Here is a 27,466-nt window from a genome sequence, read left to right as displayed (position 1 = left end):
GAAGAAAATTATGATAATCAAGTAATTCATTATTTTGTAAAATAATATAAAGGGATAAGAAAACCTTATTGTTAAGGGCTAAATTTGAATTCAGCTAATATGATTTAAGTGTTCTATTAATTGCCCTGATTTTTAAAGAGCTACATGTAATTTTGAAACAGCACACATTTTCATTTGCAGTTACTCTGGATAAATTTTTATTTTTCAGTGTTCATTGAACAGGCTTATTGACTATGGTAAACTTATTTTATTGAAGTTTTCAAATGGGAAAATAGTAAGTGGAATATGATACAACTGTTATTTTCAGAACATATTTCTTTAGGGCTATTTAAAATAACCTTTTAATGGGCAAAACTTTCAACTTGAGAGAACAAATTCCTCTCCTCTGTGGGAAAATATTTGCTGAGATTTTGTATAGCATAAGAGACATGTAGGTAACATATATTTATATTCAGCATAAGTCTACTGCAATCATGAACACGTCTTGGCAAGAAGAGGAGATTTTGTTTTTAGTCTTTGTTTATGACTTCTAGAGTTTCCTGTATCTAGTGTTAAGTTGTAAGGAAAAACTAAACATGCAATTTAAAGGTAAACTTGATAACTATTTATGGAACATAAGCATACACTGATGGTTATTTCTCATAGTTTTCATGCTCATTTGTTTATTATTTACTTGGATTAGACTCATTAAAAACCATAATGGTGGTCACAATTAGAATGCTAGTATTTGGGGAAACTATGCAGAAAATATTTTAAAATATTAAAAGTTAGAGTGCTATCTTCTGTTGTTGATTTATTTTTGGATTTAAAAACAAATTAGGGCTGGGCCCAATAGCTCACACCTGTAATCCCAGCACTTTGGGAGGCTGAGAAGTGAGAATTGCTTGAGTCCAGGAGTTTGAGACCAGCCTGGGCAACATGGTAAGGCCCCATCTCCACACAACTTTTTTTTTTTTTAAATAATTATCCAGACGTGGTGGTGTGCACCTGTGATCCCAGTTGCTTAGGAGGCTGAGGCAGGAGGATTGCTTGGGCCCAAGAGGTCGAGGCTGCAGGAAGCTGTGTTCATTCCACTGCACTCCTGCCTGGGTTACAGAGTGAGACCTGTCTCCAAAAATAAATAAATAAATAAATAAATAAATAAGCTCATTTACAATGTAAAACACCTAATATCAGATGATTACTTGGTGTACTAGAAAAGAAATAGCATATAATAATATATAATAGTGTCTTAACAAGTGGGGCTAAAAGCATTTTATAGTAACTTTTCACATTGATGTTAAACTTTATGAGTTTCCTTTAGTCATTAGTATTTTTTAAAAAGAAAACTCCCCCATCCCTAATATACCATTTTGTACCTCAAAATTTTACTTTGTTGATTTTAAACAGTAATTTCTACTTTTATCTTTTAAATAAAACATTTTGAGTATTTTGAAGACTTAAAAGCTTAACATTTAGTATTCTTGGAAATGTATAACATTTTCTTGAAGTATGTAGTTTTCCAAATTATTTTACTGGCCTGTTAACTCACTTTACTTGTTTTTTACCTATATTTTCCTGACCTCTTTACAAGGCAAGTCCATTTAATCATCTGTGGTACAAAGTGCTTCTCTAGTCACCTGTTCTCATTAAACAGTTTTAAGTAAGTTTTAAAGTCATTATTTTAATTACTAAAAGTTCTCAAAGTGTGTAGTATTATGTGAGCATTTTAACTGAAAATTTAGTCAGGGTTTTAAAAAGTACTTTTTTATTGTATTAGTTGGCTTTTAAATTCAGATTCTTTATATTTGCTTGATTTTCCTGGAAGTTCCAGGCTTTATGAATTTGTAGCTGATAGTAGGTTTTGCTTGTGTACCCCAACTGCACTTTGATGTGGTATAGATGGTTTTGTGAGTTATTTGAACCATGTAACTCAGAGAATAGTATTTCCTTATATATAAAGTGACTTCAGTTTTAATCAGCCCATTATAGTATATTGAAATCACTGTGTGTAATGAGAGATATTGAGAGTTTCTAGCACAAAGGGTTGAGAACTATATTACACGAAGTAAGTCACAGTGCATGGCAACTTTCTACAGGTTGGATTACAAGACTTCTTATGTGGAGTAGGATAATTATATTGGGAAAAATTATTTTTGCTAACTTTAAGACTCCAGAGACACTTTTCTCAGCCATGACCAGTAATGTTTTTAAAAGATTTTGGAAGGAATAAGCTCCTCACTATACCACCAGTTCATGATTTTAAAGGAGGAGACCACGCCTCATATTGTCTTATGCCCAATTTCTGCCTCCAAAGAAAGAAGAAGTAAAAACTAAAAGGCAGAAATGAAATCCACAAGCAGACAGCCCAGCACCACACCCTGGGCCTGGCAGTTAAAGATCGACCCCTGACCTAATCGGTTATGTTATCTGTAGATTACAGACATTGTATAGAAAAGTACTGTGAAAATCCCTGTCCTGTTCTGTTCTGTTCTAATTACCGGTGCATGCAGCTCCCAGTCACGTACCCCCTGCTTGCTCAATCAATCACAACCCTCTCACGAGGAGCCCCTTAGAGTTGTGAGCCCTTAAAGGGACAGGAATTGCTCACTCGGGGAGCTCAGTTGTTGGAGACGTGAGTCTTGCCGAAGCTCCCGGCTGAATAAAGCCCTTTCTTCTTTAACTTAGTGTCTGAGGGGTTTTGTCTGCGGCTTGTCCTGCTACCATTTATTTATTTTAAAGAGACAAGGTCTCCTTCTGTCACCCAGTTTGGAGTGCAGTGGTATAATCATGGCTCACTGCGGCCTCGAACTTCTGGGCTGGAGTGTTCCTCCCACCTCAGTCTCCCAAGTAACTAGAACCTCAGCCCCATGCCACCACACTCAGCTAATTTAAAATTTTTGTGGAGATGGGGGTCTGACTGTGTTGTTTAGATGGGTTCTGAACTCCTGACCTCAAGAGATCCTTCTGCCTTGGCCTCTCAGTTAGTAAATTATATAGAACACTTCTGTATAATTTATTCAGCTTATTCATCGCATATTTCCAACTGTTGCCCAAATAGGTTTAAAAATGTGATCATGTTATTAGAAAATCCTCTCCACTGAATTTCAGGGATGCTGAATTTTAGGGAGCTAAATCATTGACCCTTGTATGTAATTGCTATTGATACAAAAGTAAATTTTATTGATGCTACAAGTAAAAACTTAGATCTGACTTAGTAAACTCAGAAGTTTTACATAACTATATTTTACTACGTAGATGTGTTTCTTTAAAATAGCTACAGATGGGCATTTTTATGAATAAACAATATTGCATTATAGATGGAAAAATTGTATCTACATATAATTTAGTTGGTTATTATTTTCTCCCTGTGCTACAATTTTAATGTTTGTCTCCTCCAAACCTCATGTTGAAATTTAATCCTCAATATCGGAGGTGGGGACTAATGGGAGATGTTCGGATCAAGGAGGAGGATCCCTCATGAACAGATTAATGGCTTTCCTTGGGTGGGAGTGAGTTCTGACTTTATCAGTTCCCATGAGAGCTGGTTGTCAAAAAAAGCCTGACACCACCCCCACTTTGCATGCATTGGCTCCTCTTTGTCTCTCTTCAGGAAGCAGCTTGAGGCTGCAACCAGATGTAGGTGCTCAATCTTGAACTTTTCTAGACAACAGAATTGTGTGCCAAATAAAACTTTTTTTCTATGTAAATTATTTAGCCTCAGGTATTGGTATACAGCAACACAAAATGGACTAACACACTGGAATTCAGGGTTTCTTTTTCCTCTTCCTCCCCCTGCCTCATTACAAGAAAACCTGGGACTGTAATGTCCCTTGAAACTGGGCCCCCAAACTGGGAAGGAGCTGAGAAACCAAAGAATGCACAGACAAGTAAAGCCTGGTGAGTAGATGAGTTTACTAGGACTTACATACAGGGGGCTCCTGTGTGGCAGCAGGACAGCTCCAGATATCTGTCCAGCTACCCGTCTTTAAGATGCTTTTAGTTAATTTTCTGGCTTGTTGACTACTGCATGTAATGAGACTGTTCCCAGATATATTCCAGGATATTTGGGTTCTCAGGGACACCTGCTCCTTGGCTGGGCACCATGGTCTTGGCTTACTGCTTGGCCTTTGGGGTTCAGGCAGTGGATGTACACTGGAGGAGGATGGATCACACTACCCCCTCCCTGTCATTTTAAGCTGTTTTAGTTTTTGTCTCTGGATGATAAGAAGAAAGGGGCCCGGTTTCTCTAGGCAGTGCCTTTCCATGGACAATCCCCTCCAGACCCCTTTCTCTCCCACTTTTTTTTTCTTTATTAAACAAAATCTTTTAGAATGGCTTGTATCTCTAGGGTAAATTTTCCTCCTCTCTCACACCCTTTTGGTCTCCTCTTTCCCAAGCACTTTTTTTTTCGTTTTTCTCATTTGAATATTTATCCAATACCTCAGGTATCAGATCCAAGAAGCTGATGAAATCCCAATTACGATAAACCCAACAAAATTTGTGCCAAGACACATTGTAATCGAATTTCTAAAACTAAATTTAAATGCCAAAAATCTTTAATGCTACTAGGGAAAAATAACACCTTCTTAATAGGGAACAACAATTTGAATAACAGTGGAACCATGGAGACCAAAAGGAAGTGGTACAATATTTTTCAAATGCTGAAAGATAAGGACTCTCAACCTGGAATCCTATGCACAGAGAATATATTCTTCAGAGGACCTACCCTAATAGAACAGCCAAAAGAAGTTAGCTAAAGAGAAAAAAAAAAGGCAAAAAGAAGGAGTCATGGAACATCAGGAAGGAAAAAGATCACAGTAACTACAAAAAAACAGTACGCTTTCCTTCTCTGCTTAAGTCTTCTAAATTATGTTTGACAGTTGAAACAAAACTTACGATACTGTCTGATGTGATTCTACATGTTTATAGAGGAAATAGTTAATACAATATTATAAACAAGTGAAAATGATTAAAGAGACATAACTGGAGGTAAGATTTCTATATCCTACTAGGACTGGTAAAATGATAACACCAGCACACTGTGAAAAATTATGTATATATAATGCAATATCTAGAGCAACCGCTATAAAAACTATACAAACAGATACACTAAAACATAATAGACACATCATAATGGAATTCTAAATAATATTCACATAACCCACAGGAAGACAGGAAAAAGTAAAGAAAAACAGAAAGAAGAAATATAAATCAAAAAATAAGAGGGGATACTTAAGCCCAAACATATAAATAATTACAGAAAGTGTAAATGGTCTAAATACACTAATTAAAAAACATGTTGGTAGAGTATATTTAAAAACATGACCCAACTACATGCTGTCTAAAGAAACTCACTTCAAATGTATGGAAATTGAAAGTAAATGGAAAAGGAATTACGCAAGCAAAGGAAAGCAGGAGTGGCTATACTAATATCAGATAAAGTTATATCTGATATTACTTTAAGTAAGATTTTACTTTTAGTAAAATTGCCAGAGACAGAGAGGGACATTATATAATGATGAACATCAGTCCATCAAGAAGATATAGTGATTATATGTGTATACGTTTCAAACAACAGAGCTGCAAAATATGTGACACAAAGAGTGTTAGAACTGAAATGAGAAACAGACTCTATGATTATAGTTGGGGACTTTAACACCCTTCTATCAATACCTGCTAGAAAAAGTAGACAAAAAATATGCAAAGGGAGCCTGGGCAACATAGCAAGACCCCATCTCTACAACAACAACAAAATTAGCTGGGGAAGACGGTGTGCACCCGCAGTCCTGGCTACTTGGAAGGCTGAAGCAGGAGGATCACTTGAGCCCAAGAGGACGAGGTTGCAGTGAGCTATGACTATGCCACTGCTCTCCAGCCTGTGTGACAGAGTGAGAACCTATCTCTGAAAAAAAAAAAGAAAAATATACAAGGATATAGAAGAACGTAACACCACCAGTCAACAGAAGTCAACAGGATCTAACCGACATATACAGAACACTCTACCTAACAGCAACAGAATATACATTCTTTTCAAATGCCATGGAATGTATACCAGGATATATCATAACCTGAGCCATAAAAGAAACCTAAACAAATTGTAAAGATTAAAATTTTAAAGATTAAAATTAAACTCAAAGGGTGTCCTATGGCCTAAATGGAATAAAACTACAAATCAATAACAGAAAGATAACAGTAAACTCTCCAAACACTTAGAAACTAAAAACACACTTCTAAATAATCCATAGATCAAAGAGGAAATCTCACGGGAAAATTTAAAAATGCATTTGAGTGAGTGAAAATGGAAATACAGTATATCAAAATTTGTGAGACATAGGTAGTGACAGTAAGGAGATTCAGTGATGAGAGTGAAATTTAAGCACAAAATGCACAGATTAGTGTGGTAGGCTGAATTATAGCCCCCTAATGATGTATATCTCCTAATTTCTAGTACCTGTGAATGTGTTGCCTTAACACAGTAAAAGGGACTTTGTAGATGTGACTAAATTAACACTTTTGTGATGAGATTATCTTGGATTATCTAGGTGGATCCAGTATTATCACAAGGGTCCTTACAAGAAGGAGTCAAGAGAACCAGCCACAGAAAGAGGAAATATATAAGGATGGAAGCATAGGACAGAGCCAAGAGAAAGTGCTATGCACTTCTGGCTTTGAAGATAGAGGAAGGGGCTACAAACCAAGGTATGCAGTCAGCCTCTAGAAGCTGGAAAAAGCAAGGAAACGGATTTTCCCCTACAGCTCCAGAAGGAATACAAGCCAGCTGATACCGTGATTTCAGCTCAGTGAAACTGATTTTGGACTTCTGATTTCCAGAACTGTACGATAAATTCATGTTGTTTTAAGCTGTTAAATTTGTGGTAATTCGTTACAGTAGCAATAGGAAACTAATACAATTAGAAAGCAAGAGGCCGGGTGTAGTGGCTCACACCTGTAATCCCAGCATTTTGGGAGACCGAGGCAGGCAGATCACTTGAGGTTGGGAGTTTGAGACCAGCCTGAACAACATGGTGCAATCCTGTCTCTACTAAAAATACAAAAATATTAGCCAGGCATGGTGGCGCGCGCCTGTAGTCCCAGCTAGTCAGGAGGCTGAGGCAGGAGAATGGCTTGAACCTGGGAGGTGGAGGTTGCAGCGAGTCGAGATCACACCACTGCACTCCAGCCAGGATAACAGAGCGAGACTGTCAAAACAAAAAAAAAAAAAAAAAAAAAAGAAAGAAAGAAAAGAAAAGAATAGTTGCTATGCTGCCCCTGTAAGATCATAGAAAAAGTAGAGCAGAATAAACCCAAAGCAAGCAGAAAAGAAGGAAATAAACAGCAAAAATAAATAAAACTGGAAACAGAAAAATAGGAAAATCAATAGAACAAACAGCTAGTTATTTGAAAAAAGACCCATAAGACTGGCAAATCTCTTGGGAGAGTTGCAACGAAGGAAAATAGCATATAAACTACCAATATCAGGAGTGAAGTGGGGAATATCAATACAGACTGTTAGTCTAAACAGCACCATTTTGTAAGTCCCCCTCCATTTCGCAGACCTTGGTGAAAGTGAAACATTCCATGGGGGTTGGAGCCATGAGACACAGCCTGCCTCATATTCTTCTTGGAGCGAGTGCAAGGAACACCATATTCTGCCGGTACAAGGGCCAGAACCACCTCATCCTGGGAACACATTATCAATGTTCTCCAGGGCAGCAAGCCATACTGCCCAGACCCCTTCCACCCATACCTATAAGTAACCCAACCTGTAAGCAGCAGTGGCCACTGGCATTACACTGGCTCCCCACTTCTGTAGGTCTTATGCTGGACATAAAGCCTGCATTTGCTGTAGAGCCGCCACTTTCTCTGTGTCTTTCTTTAACCCTTGCCTTCCCTTTAAAACCTAACACAGACCATGTAGACATCCAAAGGATAATGAGGGAATATACAAACAACTCTGCATTCATAAGTGAGACAACGTGAAATGAACTACTTCCTCAAATTGAGTTTGTCTTTTACAAGCTCCCAAAAAAGAAGTATCTGTGCCTGAGTGATTTCACTAGAGAAGTCTGCCAGTCATTTAAAATAAGTTAACATCAATTACACATATTCTTTTCCAAAAGACAGAAGAGAGACCACTTCTCAATTCATTTTGTGAATTCATTTATGGTATTACCTAATATCAAAATCAGACAAAGACAGTACAAGAAAAGAAAACCACAGACCAATAGCCCTTATAAATATGAATGTAACAACTCTTTTTTGTTGTTGTTGTTGTTTTGAGGCAGGGTCTCACTCTGTCACCCAGGATGGAATGCAGTGACATGATCATGGCTCACTGTAGCCTCAATCTCCCAGACTCAAGCCATCCTCCCACCTCAGCCTCCCAAGTAGCATGGGTCACCATCCCTGGCTTTTTCTTTTCTTTTCTTTTCTTTTCTTTGTAGAGACAAAATCTCACTATGTTGCCCAGGCTGGTCTCAAACTCCTGGGCTCAAGTGAGCTTCCCACCATAGCCTCCCAAAGTGCTGGGAATTCAGACATGAGACACCATGCCTGGCCAAAAACTCTTAATAAAATACTAGCAAATAGTATCAGCAATACATAAAAATGACTTATATACCAGGATTTATTCCAGGAATGCAAGGTTGGCTCTATTATTTGAAAATTGATCTATGTAATCCACCATATATTACCAGGCTAAAGAAGAAAAATCTACATGACCTTGCATTTGGTGATTACTGTTCAGATGCAACACCAAAAGCATAATTCATGAAAAAAAAAATAGGCCATTGGGTTTCATTAATATAAAAAATTTCTGACCTGAGAAAGACACTGTTAAGATAATGAAAAGACAAACCACAGATTGGGAGAAAGTATTTGGTAAACACACGTCTAATAAAGACTTGTATCCCAAATATACAAAGAGCTCTAAAAACTCAATAACAAGAAAACAATCCAACTGAAATGGGCAAAAGATCTGAATAGACACCTCATCAAAGTGATTTATGGATGGCAATTAAGCATAGGAATAAATGACCAACATTATGTGTCAGTAATTTTTAAAATTTATTTATTTATTTATTTTTGAGATGGAGTCCCACTGTTGTCAGCCCAGACTGGAGTGTAATAGTGTGGTCTCAGCTCACTGCAACCTCTGCCTCCTGGGTTCCAGCAATTCTCCTGCCTCAGTCTCCAGAGTAACTGAGATTACAGGCGCCTACCACCACGCCCGGCTAATTTTTGTATGTTTTAGTAGAGAGGGGTTTCACCATGTTGGCCAGGCTGGTCTGGAACTTCTGACCTCAGGTGATCCACCCGCCTCAGCCTCCCAAAGTGTTGGTATTACAGGCATGAGCCAACACACCCGGCTGGTAATTTTAAATTAAAATAATGAGTTACCACTATACAACTATATGGCTAAAAACCAAAAAATAAATAAATAAAACCTCACAAAAATCCTGGCAATACCAAATGCTAGTAAGGATGTAGAGCAACAGAAACTCACTCATTGCTGGTTGGTGGCTTCTTACAAAAATAAACACAGTCTTACCATATGATTCAGCAATCACACTCCTAGGTACTTACATAAAAGAGTTGAAAACATATATCCACATGCAAACCTGCATGTGGATGTTTATAGCTGCCTTGTTCATAATTGCCAAAAATTAGAAGCAATCAAGATGTCCCTCAATAGGTGAATGAATAAACAAACTGTGGTATATCCAATGGAATATTATTTCTGAGATGACCTGATAGCAGCTGCCACCTCTCAGCCTGGACCCTGTCAGGACCCTGCCAGGACTCTGCCAGGTGCGGGTTTTTAGGCCCAACACTCCTGGGCCTAGAGGAAACCCTGTGTGCCACCTGGATGCAGCGCCTCTGGGTGGCAGTGGGTATGGTGGGCGGGAAATATCGTGGCCGCTGGAAGGTGGCAGAGGCCATTTATAGGGTGTGAAGGGTCCAAGAAGGCAGGTCTACGGACGCAGGCTCAGCAGCCTGTTTAGGTCATGGAGCCACACAGATCCGGGTCCTGGGGTGACCACCCTGTCCCAGTTGGGCTAGACCTACCTAGTCCTGATGACACTGGACAAAGACCTTAACTGCAGGAAGGTGAGTGGAGTCCTCCAAGTATGATGGGTGGAACGGTTGGCACCCATTGGTGAGGGTTGGTCTTGGTTCTACCTACCAGATGTTAATGTTGGAAGAATGGTAGAATAACATGGTAGAATAACATGCCACATTTGACCCACTGAAAGGCCCATCACACTTTGGGAAGATTTACTGGCCATTTATAGAAGTCCTATGTATTTAGATGAAAAAGCTGTTCTCAACTTTCCTTCCAACCTTTTATAAGAAAACATTTGCTGGCCGGGCGCGGTGGCTCAAGCCTGTAATCCCAGCACTTTGGGAGGCCGAGACGGGCGGATCACGAGGTCAGGAGATCGAGACCATCCTGGCTAACACAGTGAAACCCTGTCTCTACTAAAATACAAAACTAGCCGGGCGAGGTGGCGGGCGCCTGTAGTCCCAGCTACTCGGGAGGCTGAGGCAGGAGAATGGCGTAAACCCGGGAGGCGGAGCTTGCAGTGAGCTGAGATCCGGCCACTGCACTCCAATCCGGGCGACAGAGCGAGACTCCGCCTCAAAAAAAAAAAAAAAAAAAAAAAAAAGAAAACATTTGCTAAATCTAGCCCTTCTAGATGTAAAGAGGTTCCCAAGGTATGACAGAGTTAGAAATCACACATCTTGCATATTCCCATTTGTTTAAAAAGAAATCATAGAAAATAAATGTCTTTTGTAGATGACTTTTTGAAATGGAGTTGTCAGACCACCTCTGGAAGTGACACCAAGAGTGACAAGTCCACATTTATTCAGGGGCTTAGAGGACATGAAGCGGAAGACCTGAGAAGGCAGAGAAGAAGGTTCTATGCCTGACTGGTTATATTTAGAAGATATTTTCATATTCTAAAAATTGTTATGTGTGTGTGTGTTTTATTCAACACTACTGTATACATAGCTGACAATGCTAAGAACTTTTTTGAAATATTAATATCTAGTCTTTCTAGATGTTCTGAAGTGCCTGACATTTGTTAAAATTAGAGGTAGTAAAATAACACATTTTGGTAAACGTCTCTGGTGTTAAAATTCATGTGAAATGTTATTTTTAAGAGGAATGGTCAAACCACATCTTGTGTAACACACATTGTGTTTGTGTACTACTTTGGTGGGGAGGGAGAAGGAGGAAGTGTATCAGCTCTATGCCAGGGTGCTTATAGTGAGGCAAGATTAATCATTGTCTCTTATGTCTGTGCATTTTGTTTTATTTATCTGTGTATGTAAAAGACAAATGAATCCTAATTTACAACATGTAGTCTTTCTTGAGAGTTGAAGAGGTTGCCAGGGTATGAAAAACATAGAGTTAGTAAACTAACATATTTAGTTTACATTTGCATTTTCTAATTTACATTTTCTAATTTACATTTGCATTTTGTTTTAAAATTCCTAAGAAAGATTGTCTTCTGAAAAGTTGAGCATTATTGCTCACTGGGTTGATGGAGATGGGAAGGGTTTTAAGTCCAAATGTTCATGTTTGGAAGGTTCTATCAAATTGTAAAGGGAACTGCCCTTTATAAAACCCTACAAGCCACTCTCCTTTATAAAACCTCTACAGCCACCCCCCACTGGGGCTGTCAAGCCAGTAGCAGCTTGGCAGCTCTCTGGGACAGAGCTCCAACTGGGAGGGGTAGGTTGCTGTCTTGCAGCCCTCGCCCTTGCTGTCGCTAGGATCTGGAGACTCCTTGGGGGTCAGGGACCAGCCTAGACCCCCAGCACAGAGCACCCACCTCATGGAAAAGTGGCCGTATTGTTCTCCATGCAGGTCCTGGTCCTCACTTCTCCTCAATGGGCAGGGTCACCTGACCTGGGACTCCAGCACAACCACCCTGCCCCTGCCTGGTCACTTCAATCAGAGGCATCTCAACATTTTTTTGAGGAGGAAATCCCAGAGTCAACCTGCAATTCCTCTGCCACTGCAGTTGCAGTGTTACCGACCTAGCAAGACCTAAGCCTGGAGAAAGAAAAAAGCACCTAGTCACTATGCTGGCACTTCCAGCACACTGCAGCCACCATATGCATAAAAGTCCAACCCCTATTCCCTGGGAACCCCCATTCCCCACTCTTCGCCAGGCAGGTCCCCCAGCTTATTACTGCAGAACAGCCACTGTAACCACAGCTAAGCATACCCACTGGTAGTAGCCCAGAGTTTCTGTGGGGAGAGACTTCCAGAGGCATCCAACAGCCCCTCTGCCACTGCCACAGCAGTGGTTCTATCACTGCTGCCCTCAATCTGGGGAAGAAACAGAGCCTGAGGGCTGCAACCAAGCTACAGCATGCCACAGTCACTATATGGAGAAGAGACCAGTCTCTCCTCCTGGTGAACCCTCAGCCCCCTGCTTCCCAACAAGCAGAATCTTGAGCTCATGCCAGCAGTGCAGCCACCTCACCCTACTGGCTGAACACTCCCAGTAACAGCAGCTCCATGTTACTTAGAGGTAGAACCCCCATGGGGAACTGAAAGCCCCTCTGCCACTGCCTCTGCAGTAGTACTATTCCTGCTGCCCTCAGACTAGTGAAGGAGCAAAGACCCTAAGTACATTTTCCACACCTCCAACAAGCAGCAGTTGACCAAGGAAGAGGAAGCCAGTACATCGCCCATGCTTCCCCACCCACTCACCTGCTCATCACTAAGCAGGGATGTGGATCCAGCTCGGGTCCACAGCACAGACCCACCCCCATCATTCAGGGCTGATTGCACTGAGTGGTTGCTGATCTGCATCTCTCTGGGGTGGAGCCTCCAGAAGACAAGCAAAAAACCCTTGGCCACAACCACTACAAATAAGGTCCCTTCATCTGTTGCCTCCAAGTTAAGGAGGGAACATAAACCCTGAGATCACCCCAGAGCTGTGGTGGGCAGCCCAGGAGTGCCAAGACAGTCTACAGCCAGAACTCAAGTGGGAAAGGAGCTCACACTTTCAGAGCATTGAGAGAGAGCACCGCTGTAACTGTGAGGAAACAGGAAAACCACATAACAGAGCAAGAGTCTATTGACTGGCCAGTACACTAAGCACCACCAACTAGACCACACCCCAAAGCTTCAGCACCAAAATACCTTGCTAACATACAATCCTGTCAAACCAAAGATAAGTCACCTATACATAAAGACCCTGCACAAAGCCTTGGCCTGTGAAAACATCCAGAAAAGAAGTCTTCTGACTGTATTCAATCTACATCATAAAGGAACATCCACCTGCAAAGATGAGAATGAGCCAACACAAAAACTCTGGCAACTCAAATGGCCAGAGTATCTTATGTCCTCCAATCAACCACACTTAGTTCTCCAGCAAGGGTTTGTAACCAGGCTGAAATGGCAGAAACACACTTCAGAACATGACAGGAACAAAGATCACTGAGATTCAGACCAGCAAAACCCAATCTAATGAAACCAAGAATCACAATAAAACAGGAGCTGACAGATGAAACAGCCAGTATGATAAAGAACCTAACTGATCTGATAGAGTTGAAAAAACACACTACAATAATTTCACAATGCAGTGGCAAGTATTAACAGCAGAATAGACCAAGCTGAAGAAACAATCTTGGAACTTGAAGACTGACTCTTTGAAATAAAGCAGTCAGACAAAAATAAATAAAAAAGAATAAAACTAAATGAATAAACCTCCAAGAAATATGAGATTATGTAAAGAGGCCAAATTTATGGGTCACTGGCATCCCTGAAAGGGATGGGGAGAAAGCAAACAACTTGGAAAACATTTTTGAGAATATTGTCCAAGAAAACTTCCCTAACCTTGCTAGGGAGGCCAACAGTCAAATTCAGGAAATAGAGAACCTTTGCAAGATTCTACACAAGAAGATCATCCCCAAGACCCATAATCATCAGATTCCGCAAGAGAGAAATGAAGGAAAATGTTAAAGACTGCTAGAAGGAAAGCACAGGTCACCTTGAAAGGGAACCCCACCAGGCTAACAATGAACCTCTCAGAAGAAATCCTACAAGCCAAAAGAGATTGGGGGCCTATATTTAACATTCTTAAAGAAAAAAAGTCTTCAACCAAGAGTTTAATATCCAGCCAAACTAAACTTCCTCAGCAAGGGAGAAATAAGATCCTTTTCAGATAAGCAAATACTGAGAGAGTTCATTACCACCAGACCCACCTTGAAAGAGATCCTGAAAGGAGCATTAATATGGAAGGGAGAGGCCATTACCAGCAAACAGAAAAACACCTGGAAGTACTTAGACCAGTGACTGCATAAAGCAACCACATAAACAAGCCAGCATAATAACCAGCTAACAACACAATGACAGGATCGAATCTACACATGTCAACTTGCTAACATACTAACCTTGAATGTAAATGGGCTAAATGCCTCATTTAAAAGGCACAGGATATCAAGCTGGAGAAAAAAGCAAGACCCAATGGTATTCTGTCTCCAAGACAACCATTTCTCAAGCACCCATTGGCTAAAAAAAACAAAAAGGGGATGAAGGAAAATCTACCAAGCAAATAGAAACCAGAAAAAAGCGGGAGTTAACAGCCCTAAGATCAGACAAAACAGATTTCAAGCCAAAAAATATAAAAAAGACAAAGAAGGGCATTACATGATGGTAAATGGTTCAATTTAACCAGAAGACCTTAACCATCCTAATATAAATGCAACCAACATAGAAGCATCCAGATTCATAAAGCAAGTTCTTAGAGACATCCAAAGAGACTTAGACTCCCACACAATAACATTGGGAGACTTCAACATTCCACTGACAGTATCAGAAGATCATCAAGGCAGAAAATGAACAAAAATATTCAGGACCTGAACTCAATATTGGACCAAATGGATCTGATAGACCTCCACAGAACTCTCCACCCCAAAACAACAGAATATACACTTTTCTCATTGCTACATGGCACATACTCTAAAACTGACCACACAATCAGACATAAAACAATCCTCAACAAATGCAAAAGAACTCAAATCATACCAAACACAATCTTAGACCACAGTGCAATACACATAGAAATCAAGACTTAAAAAAATTACTCAAAACTATGCCATTACATGGAAATTAAATGACCTGCTCCTGAATGACTTTTGTTAAATAAGAAATCAAAGCAGAAATCCATCAGTTATTTGAAACTAATGAGAACAAAGATACAACATACCAGAATCTCTGGGACACAGTTAAGGCAGTGTTAAGAAGGAAATTTATGGCCGGGCGCGGTGGCTCATGCCTGTAATCCCAGCACTTGGGGAGGCCGAGGTGGGCGGATCACGAGATCAGGAGATCGAGACCATCCTGGCTAACACGGTGAAATCCCCTCTCCACTAAAAATAGTGAAACCCCATCTCTACTAAAAATACAAAAAAAAATTAGCCAGGTGTGGTGGTGTGTGCCTGTAGTTCCAGCTGCTGGGGAGGCTAAGGCAGGAGAATGGCATGAGGTGGAGCTTGCAGTGAGCTGGGATCGTGCCACTGCACCCCAGCCTGGGTGACAGAGCAAAGCAAGACTCCATCTCAAAAAAAAAAAAAAAAAAAAGGGAAATTTATAGCACTAAAATCCCACATCCAAAAGCTTGAAAGATGGCAAATTAACAACTTACTGTGAGAACTAAAAGAACTAGAGAAGCAAGAGCAAACCAACCCTAAAGCTAGCAGAAGATAAGAAATAACCAAAATCAGAGCTGAACTGAAGGAGATTCAAGACGTGAAAAACCATTCAAAAGATCAATGAATCCAGGGGTTGTTTTTTGAAAAAAATTAAATGATAGGCTGCTAGCTAGACTAATAAAGAAAAGAAGTCAGGTGTTGTGGCTCATGCCTATAATCCCAGCACTTTGGGAGGCTGAGGCAGGCGGATCATCTGAGGTCGGGAGTTTGAAACCAGCCTGACCAACATGGAGAAACCCCGTCTGTACTAAAAATACAAAAATCAGCTGGGTGTGGTGGCGCTTACCTGTAATCCCAGCTACTTGGGAGGCTGAGGTGGGAGAATCACTTGAACTGGGGAGGCGGAGGTTGTGGTGAGCCGAGATCACACCATTGCACTCAAGCCTGGGCAACAAGAGTGAAACTCCGTCTCAAAACAAAACAAAAAAAAAAACCTGAGAAGAAAAGATAGAAGACCCGAACAAACACAATCAGAAATTACAAAGGGGATGTTACCCCTGATCCCACAGAAATGTAAATAACCATCAGAGACTAATATGAACACCTATATGCACAAAAACTAGCAAACCTAGAAGAGATGGATAAATCCTGGACACATACACCCTTCAAGACTGAACCAGGAAGAAGTTGATTCCCTGAACTGACAAATAGTGAGCACTGAAACTGAATCAGTAATAAATAGCCTGCCAACCAAAAAAAGGCCCAGGACCAAATTCACAACCAAATAATACCAGACATACAAAGAAGAGCTGGTACCATTCCTAATTAAATTATTCCAAAAAAATTGAGGAGGAGGGACTTCTCACCAACTCATTCTATGAGGCCAGCATCATCCTGATACCAAAACCTGGCAGAGACACAATGACAAAAATGGAAACTTCAAGCCAATATGCTTGTGAACACTAATGTGAAAATACTTCACAAAATACTTGCAAACCAAATCCAGAAGCACATCAAAAAGCTAACCCACCATGATCAAGTAGACTTTATATCTGGGATGTAAGGTTTGGTTAACCTATGGAAATCAATATATGCGATTCATCACATAAACAGAACTAAAGACAAAAATTACATTATTATCATAATAGAAGCAGAAAAGGCTTTTGATAAAATTCAACATCCTTCATGTTAAAAACTCTCAATAAACTAGGTATTGAAGGAATATACTTCAACACAATAAGAGCCATCTATGACAAACCCACAACCAATATCATAATATTGATATTGATATGAATCGGCAAAAGCTGGAAGCATTCTCCTTGAAAACTAGCACAAGACAAGAAAGCTCTCTCTCATCACTCTTCTTCAAGATGGTATAAGAAGTTCTGGCCAGAGCAATCAGGCAAAGGAAAGAAATAAAGGCATCCCAATTGCAAGAGAGGAAGTCAAACTATCCCTGTTTGCAGATGACATAATTCTATACCTAGAAAGCCCCATAGTCTTGGCCTAAAAGCTCTCTCAGCTGATAAACAACTTCAGCAAAGTTTCAGGATACAAAATCAATGCACAAAAATCACTAGCATTTCAATACACCAACAACAGCCAAGATGAGAGGCACAACGGGAATGAAATCTCATTCACAATTGCCACACAAAAAGAATACCTAGGAATACACCTAACCAGGGAGGTGAAAGAGCTCTACAATGAGAATTCCAAAAAAACTGCTTGAAGAAATCAGAGAAGACACAAATGGAAAAACATTCCATGCTCATGAATTGAAAGAATTCGTATGATTAAAACGGCCATACTGCCCAAAGCAATTTACAGATTCAATGCAATTCCTGTCAAACTACCAATTACATTTTTCACAGAACTAGAAAAAAACTATTTTGAAATTCATATCAAACCAAAAAAGAGCCCAGATAGCCAAGGCAATCCTAAACAAAAAGAACAAAGCTGGAGGCATCACGTTAGCCAACTTCAAACTCTACTGCAGAGCTACAGTAACCAAAACAGCATGGGACTGGTACAAAAACGGACACACAGACCAATGAAACAGAATAGATTCCATAAATAATGCTATACACCTACAACCATCAGATACTTGACAAAGCTGATGAAAATAAGCAATTAAAGGACTCCCTATTCAATAAATGGTCCTGGGATAACTGGCTAGCCATATACAGAAGATTGAAACTGGACTCTTTCCTTACACCATATACAAAAATCAACTCAAGGAAGACTAAAGACTTAAATGTAAAACCAAAACTATATAAACCCTGGAATACAACCTAGGCAACACCATTCTGGACATAGGAACTGGCAAAGATTTCCTGACGAATATGCCAAAGGCAATCACAACAAAAGCAAAAATTGACAAATTGGATCGAATTAAACCAAAGAGTTTCTGCACAGCAAAAGAAACTATCAACAGAGTGAACAGACAACATACAGAATGGGAGACAGTATTTGCAATCTATCCATCTGACAAAGGTCTGATATCTAGCATCTATAAGGAACTTAAACAAATTTACAAGAAAAAAAACAATCCCATTAAAAAGTGGGCAGAGGATATGAACAGACACTTTTGAAAAGAAGACATACATTAAGCCAAGAAGTAGATGAAAAAAATTCAATACTATTTGTCATTACAGAAATGCAAATCAAAACCACAATGAGGGCCAGGTGCAGTGGCTCACACTGTAATCCCAGCTCTTTGGGAAACAGAGGTGGGTGGGTCACTTGAGGTCAGGAGTTTGAGACCAGCCTGGCCAACATGGTGAAACCCCTTCTCTATCAGAAACACAAAAAATTAGCTGGAGGTGGTGGTGCACGCCTGTAGTCTCAGCTATTCTGGCGGCTGAGACAGGAGAATTGCTTGAACCCAGGAGGAAGAGGTTACAGTGAGCCAAGATCATGCCATTATATTCCAGCCTGGGTGACAGAGTGAGACTCCATCTCAAAAAAACAAAAACAAAAACAAAATGATACCATCTCACACCAGTCAGAATGGCTATTATTAAAAATCAAAAAATAACAGATACTGGCGAGGTTATGGAGAAATGGGAACACTTATACACTTTTGGTGGGAGTGTAAATTAGTTCAGCCGTTGTGGAAAACAGTGTGGCAATTCCTCAAAAAGCTAAAAACAGAACTACCATTTGACCCTGCAATCCCATTACTGAGTATATACCCAAAGAAATATAAGTCTTTCTACCATAAAGACATAGATGTGCATGTTTCTTGAAGCAGTCTTCACAATAGCGAAGACATGGAATCAACCTAAATGCTCATCAATGGTAGACTCGACAAAGAAAATGTGATATATATACACACCATGGAATACAATGCGGCCATAAAAAAGAACGAGATCATGTCCTTTGCAGGAACGTGAATGAAACTGAAGACGATTATCCTTAGCAAATTAATGTAGGAGCAAAAAACCAAATATGGCATGTTTTCACCTGTAAGTGGGAGCTAAATGATAAGAACACATGGACACAAAGAGGGGAAGAACAGACACTGGGGCCTACTTGGGGCCTACTATAGCTGATGCTTTCTGGAAAGTGCTACCTCCTGGCAGAAGGCCAACCAGCACAAAATAGAGCATTAAACCGCCAAAGCTCAGAACCCTCATGGAGTCCATTGCACCCTCTGCCACCTCCACCAGAACAGGCACTGGTATCCACGGCTGAGAGACCCATAGATGGTTCACATCACAGGATTCTGTGCAGACAAACCACAGTACCAGCCCAGAGCCAGGTAGACTTGCTGGGTGGCTAGACCCAGAAGAGAGATAATAATCACTACAGCTCAGCTCTCAGGAAGCCACATCCATAGGAAAATGGGGAGAGTACTACAGCAAGGGAAAGCCCATGAGACAAAATAATCTTATCAACAGCCTTCAGCCCTAGACCTTCCCTCTGACAGAGCCTACCCAAATGAGAAGGAACCAGAAAAGCAACCCTGGTAATATGATGAAACAAAGCTCTTCAGTACTCCCCCAAAATCACACTAGTTCACCAGCAATGGGCCCAAACCAAGAAGAAATCCCTGATTTACCTGAAAAAAAAAAAAAAAAATTCAGGAGGTTAGTTATTGAGCTAATCAGGGAGGGACCAGAGAAAAGGCAAAGCCCAACGCAAGGAAATCCAAAAAATGATAAAAGAAGTGAAGGGACAAATATTCAAGGAAATAGATAACTTAAAGAAAAAGACAATCAAAACTTCAGGAAACTTCGGGCACACTTTTAGAAATACAGAATTCTCTAAAAAGTCTCAGCAACAGAATTGACCAAGTAGATGAAAGAAATTGAGAGCTCACAGACAAGGTCTTTGTATTAACCTAATCCAACAAAGACAAAGAAAAAAGAATAAGAAAATAAGAACAAAGCCACCAAGAAGTCTGAGATTATGTTAAATGACCAAACCTAAGAAGAACAGATGTTCCTGAGGAAGAAGAGAATTCTAAACGCTTGGGAAACACATTTGGGGGAATGATTGAAGAAAACTTCCCCAGCCTTGCCAGATAACTAGATATCCAAACACAAGAAGCACAAAGAACACCTGGGAAATTTATTGAAAAAAGATTTTTGCCTGGCACATTGTCACCAGGTTATCTAAAGTTAACATGAAGGAAAGAATTTTAAGAGCTGCGAGACAGAAGCACCAGGTAACCTATAAAGGAAAACCTATCAGATTAACAGCAGATTTCTCAGCAGAAACCCTACAAGCTAGACAGGGTTGAGGCCCTATCTTCAGCCTCCTGAAACAGACAATTATCAGACAAGAATTTTGTATCCAGCGAAACTAAGCATCATATTCAAAGGAAAGATACAGTCATTTTCAGACAAACAAATGCTGAGAGAATTCGCCATTACCAAGCCACCACTATAAGAACTGCTAAAAGGAGCTCTAAATCTTGAAACAAATCCTGTAGACACATCAAAACAGAACTTCTTTAAAGCATAAATCACAGAGGACCTATAAAACAAAATACAAGTTAAAAGCAAAACCAAAAAACAAAGTTCACAGGCAACAAAGCACAATGAATGCAAAGGTACCTCACATTTTAATACTAATATTGAATGTAAATGGCCTAAATGCTCCACTTAAAAGATTCAGAACCACAGAATGGATATGAACTCACCAATCAACTATCTGCTGCCTTCAGGAGACTCACCTAACACATAAGGACTCACATAAACTTAAAGTAAAGGGGTAGAAAAAGACATTTCATGTAAATGGACACCAAAAGTGAGCAGGGGTAGCTATTCTTATGTTAAAACAAACTTCAAAGCAACAGCAGTTAAAAGGGACAAAGAAAGACATTATATAATGGTAAAAGGCCTGTCCAACAGGAAAATATCACAATCCTAAATATATATGCACCTAACACTAGAGCTCCCAAATTTGCTAAAAACAATTATAATGAGGACCTAAGCAAATGAGATAGACAGCCAACACAATAACAGTGGGAGACTTCAATACTCCCTGACAGCACATAGACATGGTCATCAAGACAGAAAGCGAACAAAGAAACAATGGATTTAAACTATATCCTGGAACAAATGGACTTAACAGATATATACAGAACATTTCATCTGACAACCACAGAATATACATTCTATTCAACAGCACATGGAACTTTCTCCAAGATAGAACATATGATAGGCCATAAAACAAGCCTCAATAAGTTTAAGAAAATTGAAATCATATCAAGCACTCTCTCAGACCACAGTGGAATAAAACTGGAAATCAACTCTAAAAGGAACATTCAAAACCATGCAAATACAAGGAAATTAAATAACCTGCTCCTGAATGAGCATTGAATCAAAAATGAAATCAAGACGGAAATTTAAAAATTCTTTGAACTGAATGGCAATAATGACACAATTTATCAAAACCTCTGGGACACAGCAAGGGTGATGCTAAGAGGAAAGTCTGAAAGAGCACAGACAATTTAAGGTCACATCTCAACTGGAGAAACTAGAACAAACCTAACCCAAACCCAGCAGAAGAAAGGAAATAACCAAGATCAGAGGAGAACTAAATGAAACGGAAACAAAAAAATACAAATGTAATAAAACAAAAAGCTGGTTCTTTGAAAAGATAAATAAAATTGATAGGCCACTGGCAAGATTAATCAAGAAAGGAAGAAAAAATCCAAACAATCTCATTAAGAAATGAAACAGGAGATATTATAACTGACACCACTGAAATACAAACGATCTTTCAAGGCTACTATTGTAGCAGGACAAGCTGCAGACAAAACCCCTCAGACACCGAGTTAAAGAAGGAAGGGCTTTATTTGGCCAGGAGCTTTGGAAAGACTCATGTCACCAACAACTGAGTTCCCCAAGTGAGCAATTCCTGTCTCTTTTAAGGGCTCACAACTCTAAGGGGGTCCATGTGAGAGGGTCATGATCGATTGAGCAAGCACAGGGTATGTGACTGGGGGCTGCATGCACCAGTAATTAGAATGGAATAGAACAGGACAGGGTTTTTCACAATGCTTTTCTATACAATGCCTGTAATCTATAGATAACATAAGCAATTAGGTCAGGGGTCGATCTTTAACTGCCAGGTCCAGGGTGTGGTGCTAGGCTGCCTGTTTGTGGATTTCATTTCTGCCTTTTAGTTTTTACTTCTTCTTTCTTTGGAGGCAGAAATTGGGCATAAGACAATATGAGGGGTGGTCTCCTCCTTTAGTCCCCCCTTTGAAAATCTCACTCAGTAGTGGTAGTTCTCACTTTTATTCTCATTACCCATGTCTTCTTGCAAGACAGATCAATAGTGATTCATATAGTACACTTTTGCTGAAGCATTTTGATGAACCAAGGTAGTGATGAAGCTTTTTATCATTTGAAGAAGTATAGGTAGCAAACAAGGGAGCAGTAAGCATGTTCCTATTATTATTATAACTCCTATTATAAAAGTTTTAAATCTTTTTAGCACTGGGAACCATTTTCCAAACATGGCCCCAGGATCAAATCCATGCCACACTTGCATGGGCACATGTGCCAGTTTTGTCATATTTCTATGTCTTCAACTACTTGCCCTTGATCATCTATGTGTAGACAGCAATTAGTAAGGTTAAATTTTCTATGGACCCCTCCTTCAGCTGCTAGCTAGTAGCTGAGAGCCAATCTATTTTAATAGATAGCATTTCTTATCTGAGTTTCTTGCCAGGCCAGAATAGTCAAGGCTCTGCCAGTCTTATTAGTGATTATTTCTAAGACAACTTGTAACTGTATGATTTGGTTGAGCATGTAAATGGGGGTCGAGTATTCCCACAGGTTGTCTTATGCCTAAATACCAGGCCTGCAATATTGTATGATTCTCTCAGGGGGCCTTTCATCATCTTTTTAATTTTCTATAGCTATGCTTCTTTTTTGCAGGAAGCACAGACAGGGAAGCCCAGGAGTTCACCTGTCTTTATGGGCAGTAGGAAGAAAGATGGTTTAATAGTGCCAATAACACAACTACCTGCCCACTGGTCGGGTAATATGGTGTAAACTCTATGCCCACATATCCAGTATAATCCAGTGGGGGCTGTCCAGTCCTGGTGGGACTCCGGGTAGGTTCACAGTTTGCAACTTTGGGAATTTACTAAATGGATTTTTCTTAGTGTAGTTTGAACTCCACTCGGTGGCTCTTTTTGTAGCATTATACAGTTTTTGCCCAAGGCAGCTGAGTCCTCCCGTGGAAGACTGAAATCCTTCCCCACCCTTGCTATACAGTATTGTCTAATGATTGAGGCTTTTAGGACCTATAAGTTATCAGGGTGATTCTTTTGAGTTGGGAATTCATCAGGAACCGGGTCTGTAGGTACTAATTCTTGGGCTTCCCATGGCCATTGATCTCCTACTACAGTTCCTCTACATACATAACATGAAGTGACATTGAGAGACTGGGCTACATACTTAGCTAATTGCAAAAACAAATTTCTTGTTTTTCCTGGAATTTCTGGTATTGGCACATTCAGTTCATCATGGAAGGTTTGAAATACTTATTCAGGAGAGCACTTATAAACTTGTTGGGAAAGCTCCCGTGCCGAGCCGCGGCCGGTGCCGACGACCGCGTTTGCGTGGCGCCGGGGTTGGGCCGCCTGGTCCTTGGGGGAAGTGAGCGTCCCCGCCGGGTGGGCGCCGGTCTCCCGGAGCGGGAGCGCGTCGGGGACAGACGAGAAAGGAGCGATGTGTGGCCCCTGGTGTTGGGCTTGTGGCTGAGGTTGCTTCGGGGCACCCCTGGTGGCGGGGCCCGGGGCTCGTGAGGGGTTGCTCGGTGGCTTGCTGAAGGGCCGTTCGGCGTCCCAGGCGGGGCCTGGGCACACACACATATTTACAGTTTATAACAAACCAGAATCAAAACCAAAATCAGAGTATCAAGAAATCCAAGCTGAGTTGGAGGTGGGTTCCAAGATGGCCGAATAGGAACAGCTCCAGTCTATAGCTCCCAGTGTGAGCGACGCAGAAGATGGGTGATTTCTACATTTCCAACTGAGGTACCAGGTTCATTTCACTGGGGCATGTTGGACAGTGGGTGCAGGACAGTGGGTGCAACAATTCCTAAGGGAATTTTCAGTGGTTAATGTTAAATAATCCTTTATTTATTTATTTTTTCCCTTAGGATACTTCTGAACTGGTGAGATGTGCTCACAATGAGGTTTCCTCTAAAAGTTATTTTTTTTACTTTTTTCTGTTAGCAAAGCAGTTGCCACTATAGATTGAATTCATTTGGGCCATCTGCGGGTTACTGGGTTGAGGATTTTTGATAGGAAGGCCTCAGTGTTTTCAGGATACACCCTTGTTTACACTGACAACAAAGTGGTATTGGAATGTTATAGGGTTGTGGAGAATACCTTCAATGATCAATTATAGGTTTTAAATTTACCTTGGCTTTTAAAGGAATAGGGTATACTGTTTTTTTCCTTAACTACTTGTATGTCTCTTTCTTTCTTTCTCTCTTTGATTTCCTGTCTCTTTTTCTCTTTGACTTTCCTTTTGCCTTTCTTTCTCTCTCTCTGTCTTTCTCTTTCTCTCTCTCTTTTTCCTTTACTCCCTCTTTGTTTCTCTGTCTCTTCCTCTTTCTCTCTCTGCTGGTCTTTCCTTGCCTCTGCCAGTCACTTATTCTGCTGTTCTTTCAACCACTGTTGGGGCGGGGTGTCTAAAAACAGCTGTAACCAAGTGTCTATGTATGGAAACTGGTCTGGGTGCCCTGGCTTACAGGTTACCTTGCGCCATACCTTTGAAACAAGGGACCTGTCCAGGCTTCCTTCTGATGGCCAACCCACCTGTAATGCTGGCCAGTCTATCTTAAACAAAGTTTTAAGTTTTCCTGGTGTCATAGTACCCCATAGTCTCCCTTAAATCCTTTCTTGAAATTTTTCAACATAGTTTCTAGTGGGGTGGGCTTACTTTGTGCCTGACCCATGCTTCTTCGAGACAAAACACGACACTCACCCCACACACACACCACAAAACAAAGAACAGGTAAAAAAAGGCACACACACATATTTACAGTTTATAACAAACCAGAATCAAAACTAAAATCAGAGTATCAAGAAATCCAAGCTGAGTTGGAGGTGGGTTCCAAGATGGCCGAATAGGAACAGCTCCAGTCTATAGCTCCCAGTGTGAGCGACGCAGAAGACGGGTGATTTCTCCATTTCCAACTGAGGTACCAGGTTCATTTCACTGGGGCATGTTGGACGGTGGGTGCAGGACAGTGGGTGCAACCCACCAAGCGAGAACCAAAGGAGGATGAGGCATCGCCTTACCTGGGAAGTGCAAGGGTTAAGGGAATTCCCTTTCCTAGCCAAGGGAAACTGTGACAGACAGCACCTGAAAAATTGGGACACTCCCACCCTAATACTGTGCTTTTGCAAGGGTCTTAGCAAATGGCACACCAGGAGATTATATCCTGCACCTGGCTCGGAGAGTCCCACAACCATGGAGCCTCGCTCATTGCTAGCACAGCAGTCTGAGATCTAACGGCAAGGCGGCAGCAAGGCTAGGGGAGGGGCGCCCACCATTGGTGAGGCTTGAGAAGGTAAACAAAGCAGCTGGGAAGCTCAAACTGGGTGGAGTCCACTGCAGCTCAGGGATGCCTGCCTGCCTCTGTAGACTCCACCTCTGGGGGCAGGGCATAGCCGAACAAAAGGAAGCAGAAACCTCTGCAGATTTAAATGTCCTTGTTTGACAGCTTTGAAGAGAGTAGTGGTTCTCCCAGTACAGAGTTTGAGATCTGAGAACAGACAGACTGTCTCCTTAAGTGGGTCCCTGATTCCCAAGTAGTGTAACTGGGAGGCATCCCCCAGTAGGGGCAGACTGACACCTCACACAGCTGGGTACCCCTCTGAGACGAAGTTTCCAGAGGAACGATCAGGCAACACCATTTGCTGTTCAGCAATATTTGCTGTTCTGCAGCCTCCGCTGCTGAAACCCAGGAAAACAGCGTCTGGAGTGGACCTCCAGCAAACCCCAACAGACATGCAGCTGAGGGTCCTGACTGTTAGAAGGAAAACTAACTAACAGAAAGGACATCCACACCAAAACCCCGTCTGTACATCACCATCATTAAAGACCAAAGGTAGATAAAACCACAAAGATGGAGAAAAAACAGAACAGGAAAGTTGAAAATTCTAAAAATCAGAGTGCCTCTCCCCTCCAAAAGAACACAGATCCTTGCCAGCAATGGAACAAAGGTGGACAGAGAATGACTTTGACGAGTTGAGAGAAGAAGATTTCAGATGATCAGACTTCTCTGTGCTAAAGGAAGAAGTTCGAATCCATTGCAAAGAAGCTAAAAACTTTGACAAAAGATTAGACGAATGGCTAACTAGAATAACCAATGTACAGAAGTCCTTAAATGACCTGATGGAGCTGAAAATCATGGCACAAGAACTACATGACGAATGTACAAACTTCAGTAAGTGATTCGATCAACTGGAAGAAAGGGTATCAGTGATTGAAGATCAAATGAATGACATGAACTGAGAAGAGAAGGTTAGAGATAAAAGAGTAAAAAGGAATGAACAAAGCCTGCAAGAAATATGGGACTATGTGAAAAGACCAAATCTACGTCTGATTGGTGTACATGAAAGTGATGGGGAGAATGGAAACAAGTTGGAAAACACTCTTCAGGATATCATCCAGGAGACCTTCCCCAACCTAGCAAGGCAGGCCACCATTCAAATTCAGGAAATACATAGAATGCCATAAAGATACTCCTTGAGAAAAGCAACGCCAAGACACATAATTATCAGATTCACTAAAGTTGAAATGAAGGAAAAAATGTTAAAAGCAGCCAGAGAGAAAGGTCGGGTTACCCACAAAGGGAAGCCCATCAGACTAACAGCGAAAGTCTCAGCAGAAACTCTACAAGCCAGAAGAGAGTGGGGGCCAATATTCAACATTCTTAAAGAAAAGAATTTTTAACCCAGAATCTCATATCCAGCCAAACTAAGCTTCATAAGTGAAGGAGAAATAAAATCCTTTACAGAAAAACAAATGCTCAGAGATTTTGTCACCACCAGGCCTGCCCTACAAGAGACCCTGAAGGAAGCACTAAACATGGAAAGGAACAACTGATACCAGTCACTGCAAAAACATGCCAAATTGTCAAGACCATTGATGCTAGGAAGAAACTGCATCAACTAAGAAACGAAATAAGCAGCTAACTTCATAATGACGGGATCAAATTCACACATAACAATATTAACCTTAAATGTAAATGGGCTTAATGCTCCAATTAAAAGACACAGACTGGCAAATTGGTTAAAGAGTCAAGACCCATCAGT

The sequence above is a fragment of the Rhinopithecus bieti genome, unplaced genomic scaffold, assembly GCF_001698545.2.
Source record: "Rhinopithecus bieti isolate Rb0 unplaced genomic scaffold, ASM169854v2 scaffold_20840, whole genome shotgun sequence".
Classification (NCBI taxonomy): Eukaryota; Metazoa; Chordata; class Mammalia; order Primates; family Cercopithecidae; genus Rhinopithecus; species Rhinopithecus bieti.
Note: the sequence above shows the minus strand (reverse complement) of the source record.